This window comes from Amphibalanus amphitrite, unplaced genomic scaffold, assembly GCF_019059575.1.
Source record: "Amphibalanus amphitrite isolate SeventyFive unplaced genomic scaffold, NRLGWU_Aamphi_draft 001167F_arrow, whole genome shotgun sequence".
NCBI classification, from domain to species: domain Eukaryota; kingdom Metazoa; phylum Arthropoda; class Thecostraca; order Balanomorpha; family Balanidae; genus Amphibalanus; species Amphibalanus amphitrite.
This window is the reverse complement of record NW_024882661.1, coordinates 159,483-171,637: the sequence shown is the minus strand read 5'-3', so window position 1 is coordinate 171,637 and position 12,155 is coordinate 159,483. Positions and strand designations below refer to the sequence as shown.

General features: G+C 50.6%; 1 protein-coding gene and 1 long non-coding RNA gene across 2 annotated transcripts in view; one reads left to right on the top strand and one right to left on the bottom strand.

Annotated features, from left to right (window-relative positions):
* LOC122370778 overlaps window positions 1-12,155 on the top strand; it is a 79,124-nt gene that overhangs the window by 33,304 nt on the left and 33,665 nt on the right. The window lies entirely within an intron of this gene.
* Window positions 7,618-9,749, bottom strand: LOC122370776. Its single transcript, XR_006254609.1, has 3 exons — window positions 9,367-9,749; window positions 8,992-9,127; window positions 7,618-8,306 (listed from the first exon to the last, which is right to left on the bottom strand). It is a non-coding gene; the product is annotated as an uncharacterized LOC122370776 (long non-coding RNA).

Below are 12,155 nucleotides of genomic sequence, written 5' to 3'. Positions count from 1 at the left end.
CGGTCCACTGGTCGGTCCATCGGTCGGCCCATCGGTCAGTCCATCGGTCCGTCCATCGGTCGGTCACCGGTCGGTCACCAGTCGGTCCACCGCGCCGGTCGGTCCACCGGTCGGCCCATCGGTCGGTCAATCCGTCGGCCCATCGGTTCCCCAACCCCGACTGGCCGCAGTCGGCGCCATCGGTCAGTGGCGGCGGCCCTGAGTGGCCGGTAGACTGAGCTCCCTCCCACGGCTCCCCACCTGCCCCTCCCACAGCCCGCCACCCCCCACCTGCCCCTTCCATAGCCCGCCACCCCCACCTGCCCCTCCCACAGCCCGCCACCTGCCCCTCCCATAGCCCGCTACCCCCACCTGCCCCTCCCACAGCCCGCCACCACACTTGCCCCCTCCCACAGCCCCCTCCCCCTCCCCACCTGCCCCTCCCTGGGGAGGCCGTGCGGGGGGAAAGGAACAAGACTTCAATGATTTAATTTGCTTTTTGCTTTTAAAAAGTAAAACTTGCATAGATAAACACTTCAATCGTTTGATACAACAAAAAGTTGCCCTTACAACAACTAGCCCACTGAAGCCGTTTCAGTCAGTTGCAAACCATTTAAATCGAGAGACGAGCTTCCGAGTTTTATATCAGTACTAGAGGTACAGGTTTACGCGATTTTGATATGGATGATTAACGGATGCATTAGTTTGGGTGTAGAAACTTGCATTTTTATTGATATTATTTGTGTAGAACTGGGTAACTGCTTTTAATTGAACTGTAAAGTATGATGGTGATGCATGCGAGTTGTTCGAGCCCTTTGTAAGTTAGGATGTTACTCAATTCAACCCTACCCTACCCTACCCTACCCTACCCCTACCCCTACACTACCCTAACCTTCCCTACCCTACCCTACCCTACCCTACCCTACCCTACCCTACCATACCCTTACACAACCCTACCCTACCCTACCCCTACCCTACCCTACCCCTAACCATACCCTACCCTACCCCTACACTACCCTACCCTACCCTACCCTACCCCTACCTCTACCCCTACACTATCCTACCCTACCCTACCCTACCCTACCCTACCCCTACACTACCCTAACCTACCCTAACCTACCCTGCCCTTACACAACCCTACCCTACCCTACCCCTACCCTACCCTACCCCTACTTCTACCCTACCCTACCCTAACCTACCCCTACCCTACCCTACCCTACCCCTAACCATACCCTACCCTACCTCTACACTACCCTACCCTACCTTACCCTACCCTACCCTACCCTACCCCTACCTCTACCCCTACACTACCCTACCCTACCCTACCCTACCCTACCCTAACCTACCCTACCCCTACCCCTACACTACCCTCACCTACCCTACCCTACCCTTACACAACCCTACCCTACCCTACCCCTACCCTACCTTACCCTACCCCTACTTCTACCCTACCCTACCCCTACCCTACCCTACCCTACCCCTAACCATACACTACCCTACCCCTACCCTACCCTATCCTACCCTACCCCTACCCCTACACTACCCTACCCTACCCTACCCCTACCTCTACCCCTACACTACCCTAACCTACCCTACCCTACCCTACCCTACCATACCCTACCCCTACCCTACCCTACCCTACCCTACCCTACCCTACCCTACCCTACCCTACACTACACTACACTACCCTACACTACCACCGACAGTCCAAGTTTCAGCTAAATCGGCCCAGAAACGGCTGAGATATTGCAAAAACAAATTCATTGTATTTACTGGCGAATCCCCTTGGCGAGCGGTGCCTTGTGTCGGCCTTCGTTGTCAAAGGTCAATGACCTGCCGGCTCTGATTATTTCCACTCAGGTTTGCAAGCGAACAACTGAGCCTAAAGCACGTGCCTTCTGCTCGGCACCGGTCGCGCCCCCACCACATGCACACCGCTGAACCCTTGGCTGAACCCACACCCTCGAAAATTTAATACGACAAATGAGTGCACGCGACCGACTTGGCGTGAAAACTTCACCGCCGTAGCCCTTACCGTTCGCGAGCAATAGCCTGTTGCCGATTCTAGTGTTAACCCTATGGCACACCACGTGAGCACGCGCCACGGGCGCACCCCCGGCCGCATCGTGCCCAAAATTCAATACGACCTGTTGAATGACGCGATCCATGAGCCGTGAAAATTTCACCCTCGTGCGTCAATCGACGGCGCCGCATTAAGCGTTTTTGGGCGTAACCCCGACGGCGGCGGACTTTTTAGGATTTATAATATAGACTAGAGGTACAGGTTTACGCGATAACTGTATGTTTTGATTTATAATGCTATGTTACGGGTGCATTAGTTTTGGGTCATTGACTTGTATTTTTAGCAGTATAATTTGGGTAGATTTGGGTAGCTGTTTTTAATTGAACTGTAAGGGATGGTGATAGTAGCGGGATGTTCAAGTGTTTTGTATGTTGGGCCCTTTTGAACTCAACCCTACCCCTACCCTACCCCTACCCTACCCCTACCCTATCCTACCCTACCCCCTACCCTACCCTACCCTACCCTACTACCCTACCCTACCCTACCCTACCCTACCCTACTACCCTACTACCCTACCCTACCATACCCTACCCTACTAGTTACTACCCTACCCTACCCTACCCTACCCTACTACCCTACCCTACCCAACCCCTACACTACCCTACCCTACCCTACCTTACCCTACCCTACCCTACTCCTACACTACCCTACCCTACCCTACCCTACCCTACCCTACCCTACTACCCTACCATACCCTACCCTACCCTACCCCTACCCCTACCCTAACATACCATACCCTACCCTACCCTTACACTACCCTACCCTACCTACCCTACCCTACCCTACCCTTACCCTACCCTACCCCTACCCCTACCCTACCCTACCCTACCCTACCCAACCCTACACTACACTACCAAGGACAGTCCAAGTTTCAGCTAAATCGGCCCAGAAACGGCTGAGATATTGCAAAAACAAATTAATTGTATTTACTGGCGAATCCCCTTGGCCAGCGGTGCCTTGTGTCGGCTTTCGTTGTCAAAGGTCAATGACCTGCCGGTATTTCCACTCAGTTTCTTAAGCGAACAACTGAGCCTAAAGCACGTGCCCTCTGCTCGGCGCCGGTCGCGATTCTAATGCTAACCCCATGGCGCACATGAGCACGCGCCACGGGCGCACCCTCGGCCGCATCGTGCCCAAAATTTAATCCGACCTGTTGAATTACGTGACCCACGAGTGGCAAAAATTTCACCCTCCTGCGTCAATCGACGGCGCCGAAATAAATCGGCCCAGAAACGGCTGAGATATTGCAAAAACAAATTAATTGTATTTACTGGCGAATCCCCTTGGCCAGCGGTGCCTTGTGTCGGCCTTCGTTGTCAAAGGTCAATGACCTGCCGGTATTTCCACTCAGTTTCTTAAGCGAACAACTGAGCCTAAAGCACGTGCCCTCTGCTCGGCGCCGGTCGCGATTCTAATGCTAACCCCATGGCGCACATGAGCACGCGCCACGGGCGCACCCTCGGCCGCATCGTGCCCAAAATTTAATCCGACCTGTTGAATTACGTGACCCACGAGTGGCAAAAATTTCACCCTCCTGCGTCAATCGACGGCGCCGAAATAGCCGTTTTTGGGCGTCACGCCGTCAGCGTAACCCCGACGGCGGACTTTTTAAGATTTATAATAGTAGACTAGAGGTACAGGTTTACGCGATAACTGTATGTTTTGATTTATGTTATGTTACGGGTGCATTAGTTTGGGTGATTGACTTGTATTTTTAGCTGTATTATTTGGGTAGATTTGGGTAGCTGTTTTTAATTGAACTGTAAGGGATGGTGATAGTTGCGGGGTGTTCAAGTGTTTTGTATGTTGGGCCCTTTTTGAACTCAACCCTACCCCTACCCTACCCCTACCCTACCCCTACCCTACCCTACCCTACCCTACCCTACCCTACCCTACCCTACTACCCTACCCTACCCTCCCCTACCCTATCCTACTCTACCCTTCCCTACTCTACCCTACCCTACCCTACCCTGCCCTACTACTCTACCCTACTCTACCCTACCCTACCCTACCCTGCCCTACTACTCTACCCTACTCTACCCTACCCTACCCTACTCTACCCTACCCTACCCATACACTACCCTAACCTACCCTACCCCTACCCCTACCCTACCCCTACCCCTACCCCTACACTTCCCTACCCTACCCTACCCTACCCTACCCATACACTACCCTAACCTACCCTACCCCTACCCCTACCCTACCCTACCCCTACCCCTACCCCTACACTTCCCTACCCTACCCTGCCCTACCCCTACCCTACCCCTACCCTACCCTACCCTTACACTACCCTACCCTACCCTACCCTACCTTACCCCTACCCTACCCTACCCTACCTTACCCCACCCTTACACTACCCTTATACCCTACCCTATCTCTATACACTACCCTACCCTACCCTACCCTACCCTACCCTACCCTACCCCACCCTTACACTACCCTACCCTACCCTATCTCTATACACTACCCTACCCTACCCTACCCTACCCCTACCCCTACCCTACCCTACCCTACCCTACCCAACCCAACCCCTACACTACCCTACCCTACCCTACCCTACCCTACCCAACCCTTTCACTACCCTACCCTACCCTACCCTTACACCATACTACCCTACCCTACCCTACCCTACCCTACCCTACCCTACCCTACCCCTACCCTACCCTACCCTACCCCTACACTACCCTACCCTACCCTACACTACCACCGACAGTCCAGGTTTCAGCTAAATCGGCCCAGAAACGGCTGAGATATTGCAAAAACAAATTAATTGTATTTACTGGCGAATCCCCTTGGCGAGCGGTGCCCGGCGTCGGTATTCATTGCCAAAGGTCAACGACCTCCCGGCTCTGATTTCGCTCAGGTTTGCAAGCGAAGAAACTGAGCCTAAAGCACGTGCCCTCTGCTCGGCGCCGGTCGCGATTCTAATGCTAACCCCATGGCGCACATGAGCACGCGCCACGGGCGCACTCCCGGCCGCATCGTGCACCCAAAATTTAATACGACCTGTTGAATTACGTGACCCACGAGTCGTGAAAATTTCACCCTCCTGCGTCAATCGACGGCGCCGCAATAGCCGTTTTTGGGAGTAACGCCGACTGCGTAACCCCGACGGCGGCGGACTTTTTAAGATTTATAATAGTAGACTAGAGGTACAGGTTTACGCGATAACTGTATGTTTTGATTTATATTATGTTACGGGTGCATTAGTTTGGGTGATTGACTTGTATTTTAAGATGTATTATTTGGATAGATTTGGGTAGCTGTTTTAAATTAAACTGTAGGGGTTGGTGATAGGTGCGGGGTGTTCAAGTGTTTTGTATGGTAGTATCCTACCCTACCCTACCCTACCCTACCCTACCCTACCCCTACCCTACCCTACCCTACCCCTACACTACCCTACCCTACCCTACCCTACCCTACTCCTACACTACCCTACCCTACCCTTCCCTACCCTACCCTACCTTTACACTACCCTACCCTACCCTACCCTACCCTTACACTACCCTACCCTACCCTACCCTACCCTTACACTACCCTACCCTACCCTACCCTACCCCTACCCTACAATCCCCTACCCTACCCTACCCTACCCTACCCTACCCTACCCTACAATCCCCTACCCTACCCTACCCTACCCTACCCTACCCTTACACTACCCTACCCTACCCTACCCTACCCTACCCTACCCTACCCCACCATACCCTACCCTTACCCTACCCTACCCTACCCTACTCCTACACTACCTTACCCTACCCTTCCCTATCCTACCCTACCTTTACACTACCCTACCCTACCCTACCCTACCCTTACACTATCCTACCCTACCCTACCCTACCCTACCCTTACACTACCCTACCCTACCCTACCTTACCCCTACCCTACAATCCCCTACCCTACCTACCCTACCCTACAATCCCCTACCCAACCCTACCCTACCCTACCCTACCCCTACCCATACCCTACCCTACCCTACTTTACCCTACCCTACCCTACCCTACTTAACCCTACCCTACCCTACCCTACACTGCCACCGACAATCCAAGTTTCAGCTAAATCGGCCCAGAAACGGCTGAGATATTGCAAACACAAATTTATCGTATTTAATGGCGAATCCCCTTGGCGAGGGGTGCCCGGCGCCGGTATTCGTTGTCAAAGGTCAATGACCTTCCGGCTCTGATTATTTCCAGTCAGTTTTTAAGCGAACAACTGAGCCTAAAGCACGTGCCCTCTGCTCGGCGCCGGTCGCGGCCCCATCACGTGCACACCGCTGAACCCACCCCCTCAAGAATTTAATACGACAAATGAGTGCACGCGATCGACTTACAGCGAAAATTTCACCCCCGTAGCCCTTACCGTTCGCGAGCAATAGTCTGTTTTTGTCGATTCTAATGCTAACCCTATGGCGCAATGAGCTCGCGCCACGGGCGCACCCCCGGCCACATCGTGCCCAAAATTTAATACGACCTGTTGAATGACGTGACCCACGAGTCGTGAAAATTTCACCCTCCTGCGTCAATCGACGGCGCCGTAATAAGCCTTTTAGGGAGTAACCCCGACGGCGGCGGCGAACTTTTTAAGATTTATAATAGTAGATTTATAATATAGACTAGAGGTACAGGTTTACGCGATAACTGTATGTTTTGATTTATAATGCTATGTTACGGGTGCATTAGTTTTGGGTCATTGACTTGTATTTTTAGCAGTATAATTTGGGTAGATTTGGGTAGCTGTTTTTAATTGAACTGTAAGGGATGGTGATAGTAGCGGGATGTTCAAGTGTTTTGTATGTTGGGCCCTTTTGAACTCAACCCTACCCCTACCCTACCCCTACCCTACCCCTACCCTATCCTACCCTACCCCCTACCCTACCCTACCCTACCCTACTACCCTACCCTACCCTACCCTACCCTACCCTACCCTACTACCCTACTACCCTACCCTACCATACCCTACCCTACTAGTTACTACCCTACCCTACCCTACCCTACCCTACTACCCTACCCTACCCAACCCCTACACTACCCTACCCTACCCTCCCAGCCGGCAAATCGGAGCTTTCCCCGTACGGGGAAGGCCTGTGGTGAGCTTGGGGCAGGCTCGGGGAAACCCCAACCGTTCTCCTGGGGAAAACGGAGCGTTCGCTTGGGATTTGAGACACTTTGTACGGGGAACTTTATGCGGGATTCGTACGGGGAAACGGTATAACTGCCCAAGCGTTCCCCAAACGTCCCCCAAGCTACCCCCGCGCCGACTATGGTTAAAACCCGTTGTTAAGGTCGGTTCCCCGTACGGGGCTTTCGAACATTTTCCCCAAGAAGATCCTGTGCGAGCCCCGCACATTCCCCCACCCGGCTATACGGGTTTATGCTTACTGGAGACCTTCCCCGATCGGGGAAACCGTGATTTTCCCCTAACGTTCCAAGACCTTTCCCCCGCGCGAACCCCGGCCGTTCCCCGACTTGGCAATGGCCCCACTGCCTTGTCTGCTTTTTTCCCCGTACGGAGAAGCCAGTAAAAACCGCACTGGGAAACATATCCGGGTCCCATTAAAATTGACAATGACTATTTATTTTGTCCGTAAACATACAAATATTTGTATACACATACTTGTATAAATACAAACAAAATTGTCCACTTGTTTCCCCGCAATAGGGAAATGATAAAACCACACAGGAAAATAATTAGAACCAATCCATTTGGCTATGCCTGTTTATTTCCAGACTTTCAGGACGCTTCAGCGACTAGATCACTACACAACAGTCGGCCAAGCATGGTATGTACCACCACAGCCTATACTATTTTTATGTGGAGTCCTTCATTTGATGAAAGGTTAACATAGGTACTTGATATACTCGTTACAAATCAGGACAAACACTAAAAAGGTTATTATTCACTTAAAATACATTGTGAACGCTTAGCAGGTGGCAAACATGACATACAGCAGCAGCACAGCAGTGATAAACAACAGGTGACGAACACGAGCACTGGTAACCGGTCTAACCCCAGTTCTAACACGTCGAACCCCAGTTTTTCCTCTGCAGTAGGAGTCTGTTCAGCAGATTGAGTACGACGGCTTTGCTGTAGTCTCCCTACAGCTGGTCCCGCCTTCCGATCAGTAGTGCCCTGGATCCACAACTCGAGTCTTCCTTCTGGCTGTTTCAGACACATCTCAGCGGTCAGCTGCCGCTGAGAGCCACCTTGCTATGATCCATGTCCCAGCGCATCTCCAGGAATTCTGCGGCTGTGGACAAAAACCAAAATATGTGCACTTGTAGGTATATCAATCAGGTTTTACAGCTAGCTACTACATGAAATGTCCTTATATGGAAACGTCAGCTTACGCTGAAACATGTTGAATGCCATTTTATAAAATTACACTTATTTATAACTTTTTTCCACGAAAAGTGCTTAAAAATTGAATGTGATATACTTAGAATAATTAATTAAATCAGGAAATAAAATTCAATAATTAGATTTGTACTTCTAAACATTTCTCATTCCAGGAAAAGTCATTAGGTAATAAATGTTTTACGTCTATATTACGCCTTACGAAGTTCCTCGCGAAAGCACTTGACAGATAAATGAACGCCGTTTGACAATTAAAATCGGTTGCTATATAGTTTTTCAAGATAACAATCCCTTTCACAAGCAGAGCTGTCTAGTAGAGCCGCTGAAACAGGCTCTTCCCGAAGACAGAAAATGGAATGCGAGAGCCTATTCAAATGCATGTTATTTATTACAATCGCGTCAATTGTTCGCACATCCCTGTAAGTGGTTGATGCGATCGTGATTTCATGTGTTTAATTAATGGGCTCTCGCATGAGATTTTCTGGCTGTAGAAAGAGTGTGTCTCAGCCTTTAGACTTGGGTGAAGGACAGGTTGTTCAACAGCTCTAAGCAAGCCCCCACCCCCATAAACTGCTTACCATCTTCGCCTGGAAGTCGCTCTTCGGTTGCTCATGCGAGCAATTACGCATTAACTCCACGCCGGGTTCATACTGCTGTTGTGGGTTCTGCCAAGTCCCGTCGGAAACCTTCCGGTCGTAACCGGCAGACGTCCCTCTAGAACAGAAGCAGATGAAGCATTAGGCTGATGACATTATATTGTCCGGGCAATTTAAGGATAATCTCAGACGGAGGTTGATGACCTTAGTCATTTTTACGTCATATTCTGCATATCCTAGACAGTTATCAAGATATTGTGTGTATCGAAAGCTTTGTCTTTTACAATAAACTTGAGTTAGTATCGTCATTTTATATCTGTCATGGATTCGTTACAATTAAGTGCTTTAGTTCCTTACCAACACAGCATAGCTTCCTCGTCGAGCTGCGTCCTCCGTTGTTGCCGAGTCCAGCTTCTCACGCACTGACCCCAGCGGCCAGCGGTAGATCACGACATTGAGCACAGGTCAGTCAAGCGGTCACCACATCTCGCCGTTCACCGTCTTCGTTCACAGCTCTGTAGTGTCGCCGCACTCTTCAGTGCCAACCATGGTCTGACCTGGAGCGGTACCTAGCCCACGGCTTGCTCACACAACCGCGCGGCGCAGTGACTCTGGACCGACTTCCCCCGTTCGTCCCGTCTGACACGTCGGCACGGCCCCATTCACGATGACAGATGGCGACAGGAGACGCCCCTCAACCAGATGTGCGGACGGAACCGACGGCGGCCGGTCGTTGCTACCCCTCCCTCCCCTCCCCTCGCTGCGTTGAGGCGACACATGTATGTCGTAGGCAGTGTGTTGTTGAAATTTTGATGCTTTTGTAATTTCAATGCGATGAGTGATGACAGAAGAAAGAAAACGTAATGTTTATGCCACAGCAGTGCGAGAAGAAACAAAGATCCTGAAAGTTGTCAAAGTTGTTTTTACCTCATGAAATAAGGGCACCAACGTTCGTTCAAAATAATGACGTGTGCGTGTCCTCATCCTCACGGCTTAGCAGGCCCCGTAAACCAAGACGGCTTTACCTCTCTTTTAGGTCGAAAATTACATACATCAAATGCCTCAATCAAATGTCTGCGAATAACCGTTTTCATGATAGGTAACTGGTACACAATTGGTAGGCATTTGGTCCAGATGCGGTGCCGATTTGATCAATTATATCAGACATTATTTTCGATTAAAACACTGAAATAAATAGGTATATGATATAAAGATATGAAAAAGAAATTTGGTGCAAATTTGGTCAGGTTTGATGCATTCGCCAGATCACCTGTCATGAAAACGATTATAAAAAAATTATATCGTTATAGGTATCGTTTTATCGTTATATCGTTATAAAATCGTTATATCGCTAATTTTTTATTAATCTCCCTTCAATCGATGCATGAACCTATAGCTCTAGAACTGCTCCTAAGACTGCTTTTAGCATTCCCAAGATGCATTTTTCTTTATTGAATACTTGTGGAATTACATGCTGGAAGTCGATCTCAAGACGTCCTACTGGCGGTTGGGATTCGTCTGGGGATTAAGTGTAAAATCCCGAGCGGGGAATTTCAACAGTTCCCCTACTTTTCCCCAATCAAACTGTTCTTGAAAATGGGTCGGGGATAACGCACCCTTCCCCGTTCGGGGAATCTGATCTTTTACCCGACCGAACCCCAACAGTGGGGTTTGATTGGGGAATGCTGCTCTTTCCCCGTACGGGGATCGGTGTAATTTCCCCATGTCTTTTGAACATATTACCAATACAGTCGGGGAAGGGATGGGGAACACGGACCGTTCCCCGATCCGATAGGGGAATTGTACGTTCTCCCCAAGCTTTCCCCAACACTGTCCCCGCACTTTCCCCAACCGAATTGCTGGCTGGGCTACCTTACCCTACCCTACCCTACTCCTACACTACCCTACCCTACCCTACCCTACCCTACCCTACCCTACTACCCTACCATACCCTACCCTACCCTACCCCTACCCCTACCCTAACATACCATACCCTACCCTACCCTTACACTACCCTACCCTACCTACCCTACCCTACCCTACCCTTACCCTACCCTACCCCTACCCCTACCCTACCCTACCCTACCCTACCCAACCCTACACTACACTACCAAGGACAGTCCAAGTTTCAGCTAAATCGGCCCAGAAACGGCTGAGATATTGCAAAAACAAATTAATTGTATTTACTGGCGAATCCCCTTGGCCAGCGGTGCCTTGTGTCGGCCTTCGTTGTCAAAGGTCAATGACCTGCCGGTATTTCCACTCAGTTTCTTAAGCGAACAACTGAGCCTAAAGCACGTGCCCTCTGCTCGGCGCCGGTCGCGATTCTAATGCTAACCCCATGGCGCACATGAGCACGCGCCACGGGCGCACCCTCGGCCGCATCGTGCCCAAAATTTAATCCGACCTGTTGAATTACGTGACCCACGAGTGGCAAAAATTTCACCCTCCTGCGTCAATCGACGGCGCCGAAATAAATCGGCCCAGAAACGGCTGAGATATTGCAAAAACAAATTAATTGTATTTACTGGCGAATCCCCTTGGCCAGCGGTGCCTTGTGTCGGCCTTCGTTGTCAAAGGTCAATGACCTGCCGGTATTTCCACTCAGTTTCTTAAGCGAACAACTGAGCCTAAAGCACGTGCCCTCTGCTCGGCGCCGGTCGCGATTCTAATGCTAACCCCATGGCGCACATGAGCACGCGCCACGGGCGCACCCTCGGCCGCATCGTGCCCAAAATTTAATCCGACCTGTTGAATTACGTGACCCACGAGTGGCAAAAATTTCACCCTCCTGCGTCAATCGACGGCGCCGAAATAGCCGTTTTTGGGCGTCATGCCGTCAGCGTAACCCCGACGGCGGACTTTTTAAGATTTATAATAGTAGACTAGAGGTACAGGTTTACGCGATAACTGTATGTTTTGATATGTATGATTAATGGATGCATTAGTTTGGGTGTAAAAACTTGCATTTTTATTGGTATTATTTGTGAAGAACTGGGTAACTGCTTTTAATTGAACTGTAGAGTATGATGGTGATGCATGCGAGTTGTTCGAGCCCTTTGTAAGTTAGGATGTTACTCAATTCAACCCTACCCTACCCTACCCTACCCTACCCCTACCCTACCCCTACCCTACCCCTACCCTAC